Source organism: Trachymyrmex septentrionalis, unplaced genomic scaffold (genome assembly GCF_001594115.1).
Source record: "Trachymyrmex septentrionalis isolate Tsep2-gDNA-1 unplaced genomic scaffold, Tsep1.0 scaffold27, whole genome shotgun sequence".
In the NCBI taxonomy this organism is placed as follows: Eukaryota; Metazoa; Arthropoda; class Insecta; order Hymenoptera; family Formicidae; genus Trachymyrmex; species Trachymyrmex septentrionalis.
The window spans coordinates 75,508-79,832 of NW_017305430.1; positions in this window are offsets into that span (position 1 = coordinate 75,508).

Consider the following 4,325-nt stretch of genomic DNA (forward strand, 5'->3'; position numbering starts at 1 on the left):
TAACGCATTTTACGTTTCACGAGGAGCTCATAATGTGCAAACCGAGCGCGGTCGAAAGAAAATGAATCGATTGAGTAGTATGTAGGTCATTGCAGACCACAATTTTGTAGAGAGCTTCGCGAGAGATGTAACAACCATAGATTACCTGAATGGAATGAGAAACACGTTTCACAATTCGCAGTCATTAATGCCCTGCGTTACTACGTCATTCCATAGTTTTCAGCGGGGTCATCCTTTGCAGCCGCTTTATAATCGTATATTTTGCCCTGATCGTTAAAAAAAATGTCCCAATTAAAATTGCACTTTTATCGAATGATATATGGCATACTGCAACCAGATCGAATTCATCATATGATTAATCTTGATTATCATCAGTTTTATTGATTTCTTCATTTTTAATCTTGTTATTTTATATATCTATTAAATGCACGCATCGATTTAAATTATTATATTAAAACTTTAAATCGGTCAACAACAAATGCTGTTCAGATTTGTAAAATGTAAATTAACAACTCTGTTTTAAACAGAGATACAATAACATGAAGCAATTAAAAAGTAGAACCTCTGTATAAACGAATTTATTAATCAAGACAATATATAATAGAACCTTTTTTGGAAATTAAAAATAAATATTTTTGAATTTGTGACATTAAAAATTTTCAGTCATTTTTATTGTATTTTATACAATAATTTTAAAAATGTTCAAATTATTAGCTTTTAAAAATAATGTTTGCAAGAGTAAACCTGAAATAAAAACTTTTTTATTTTTTTTTACAATAAATTACTATTATTTATTTGTATAAGAAAATTTCGAAATTTGGTGAAATAACAAAATCGCATGTATTCAAATCTATGAAAATAAAATTTTACAAAAAAGTTATCACCGTATCGATAAGTGAAAAGTAAATATATCGAAAGATCGGTACGTGACTAGATAGAGGACTAGATAGAGGACATATCTATCATAAATATATATCATAGTTAAAATAATTTGGCTGAAATACTTCTTGCTACACTGTTTTGAAAATACAGTTTTGAGAAAAATTTTATGTGTTAATTGATTTTATAATTGCAATTATTGAAATAATAATATAAAAAATAATATTTATACATTAAGTACATGTGTACACATTTTGGAAAAATTAACAATTTTTTTTAGATTTACAGCATTTTAGGCAGAAGATAATTAGAAGTTGTTTAAATGATTAAATTATATAAATAAAAATACTGTAAGAATTGTTATTTTAATTTTTAATTACTTTTTATTTTTCTTATCTCAATTTTAATAACGTTATAAAGAAGAATATTAAAAAGAGGCTAATTGACCGAAAAAATAATTAAAAGGAATAATGTTTTTGTAGATTTTAATCTTCTAGATACACAAAATTATTAAAAAGTTCGTTTGAAGAATCGAAAATTTAGCAAAAAATTTAAATAAAATACACCATGTTTGGGTTTAATTTTCGAAGTGTTTCCCAAATGCTTCAAATTTTTTAATAATTTTGTTGTATCCAGGAGGTAAAAATCTACAAAAAACATTATTCCTTTTATTTACACTTTTAAGTCGATCTTTTTTTAACATCCTCCTTTAAATGATCAATTTCACATATGTGTATGCGATTGTGTAACTATTGAAATTTTATATGACGTTATTAAACTTGAAATAAAAAAATTAAAAAATAATTAAAAGTTAAAATAAAAATTCTTATAATATTTTTAGAAATTGACATCCTATCGGTTATAAATTAATATCAGTATTTTTATTTGTATTGAACGCGGATATGCAGAAGATCAAATTACATGAATAATTCGTGTTGGAGAGCTACCGACCTCTATCGAATACATACCTACATATATAATCGGCAGTATGGTAAATATCGGATTTGCATTACATTTGCTAGCATACGCTACGTGATTTTATTTCGATATCATTACTCGAAAATTTATTTCGCTAATTAGCTGACCGTCATAACCCACTAAAGCACGCTTTCGCATCAGCCTCCATCCGGGATATCTTGCGTGGTTAACGAGCAACAGCACGGGATGCATAATCATAAAAATAATCCTCATTCTGTGGACATGGAGAAAGAGAGAATGAGGGGGAAGGAAAGAGAGAAAACTCTCGCGAAATTGAACGCACTCTGGCTCTCACGAGAGCGATCAAGAGATTATCCGAACTTCTCCCGTTACCAATGCGCGTTATTACGCTTCAACGGGCTCAGTGCGATTTACGCAGTTTCAAATAATCCTACTAACGTTTCCATTAATGCTGTGATGGATCCTTTTTGGAATTTTTCCGCGGGATAAATTGCAAAGATTAGCTGTGGTCATTGTTATCTGTAAATCCCTGTCAGCTTTGGAGAGACGGAAGTGGACAGTTACTTTTATGCCTACAACAGAAAGAATAAAAAATTTTCCCAAAAGTAATAAAAATATATATATACCTTTTATTATTCTTAGGCTTCATTTTTAACGGTGAAAGTTTGAATCAATTAAAAATCGATTTTTCTTTAGCAAAAATAACGAGAGGTCATTATATACTCATTTTACTTTTAAATCTGTAACATATCATCTTCGCAATTAAGATAAGATCTAAATTAGAATTTTATTATAATAAACTATATTTAAAATTTACCAGTAACATAATTTTGTAAATTATTTAATTCCTTGTTTAATTTGCGAGAAAATCATCTATTTCAGTTGCTTAATAATTACAAAGTTATCGATACCTCGATATTATGACTAGAGAAATATCATATCTAAACTGATCAAGAATCTAGGTATCACATTAATGATACATAATAAGTGGAACACTCTCTCTATATCATAACATTTTAAAATATTTATAGCAGAGATAATATGTACATATATATGTATTTATATCGCGTATTATGTCATGCATTGCATGTCAATAAACCTAATAATTACTTATTAGGTTTATGTTTCATGAGAAAAAACTGTACAATTGTTTACATTTGTGCAATCCCGTGGGCGTTTCCCACAATTTATGTAATTGTGTTACACGCATGGTCTACGAAATGATAATTACTTCTCACAATCAAGTGAAGCACGTTATGAATAGATTAGATTGTATTACGTTTCTATTGACAAAGACCGCATCTCTGATGTAATAAGTTTTGTTGATTCGTCGATTTATTACCAAAAATTTGACAACTTTATGATATTTAAGAATACGACACATATTATATATTTTAATTGTGTACCATATTTGTAAATATCGTTCACAAATATCCAGCACGCGTTAATATTTTAAACTATTTTAAAATAACTAGCTTTCTTACTAGCTTTGAATTAAAATACAGCATTAACATGTAATTAATCATCAATAATACAAAATCATACAGATATTTTTCCTTTCTTTAAATCGCTCAACGTTGCTCGTGAAATCTATTTAATCAACAACAAAAATAATTAATAACAGTTATTATAATTATTAATACATTTATATTTATCTATATATATATATATATAATAAAATATAAGAATGTCAGCTGCTGAATGTACTTGATATAACAAATATTAATTCTTTCACAGTCATTCAAAATGTGTAGACAATAACTTGTATTTAATGATTCATGATCGAAGAATTTGTCTAAAAACGCGCCATATGGAAGAACATATTCACATTCCACACCTAAAACTTCAACTCTTCGTAGTTTAGTCTCTTACTTTACATAACTGCGAAGTTACAAAATTACGAATGCCAGAGGCGATACTGAAATCGGACGGTTTCGTTATTTTGTGCTGCAAGTTTTTAATTCGTGCGTCTGTATAAAATACATTACGTTAATATATTCAGCAAATACATTTTAAAATATAAATTGACATTAAAAAATTTAAGCTGTGTGCTAAATAAATAATTCTAAGCACTTTTTACTTTCTTTCTTCATAAAAAAAACAATGCTTTCAAATATTTTTTTTCTTCACTTGAAGTGTCAAACTTGTAAATTATTCATTACAACAAAAATTTTATCAAATCGTATAAATCATAGGTAGCGTACGATGATTTTCATACACTTGTTAACTTAACAAGACGCATCTTATTGTAATGAAATTGTTCGAATTATGTAAACTGGATGAATTTTGACTCTATCTCTAATATCTTATATTGATTCTATTTAACAGGACTAGATTCTAAGGAATCCCTATATAATTGTCCAATTTCGAGTATGTCCCTACGACAATCGATGCATCTCAATTATTACGGTGCGATGCATGAGAGGCGCGCACGTGACCATAGGCGCGGCGGTGGAGGCACGAAGATGCCTCCTTGTCGTGCCTTTTCCATTCCGCCGAGGTAGGCA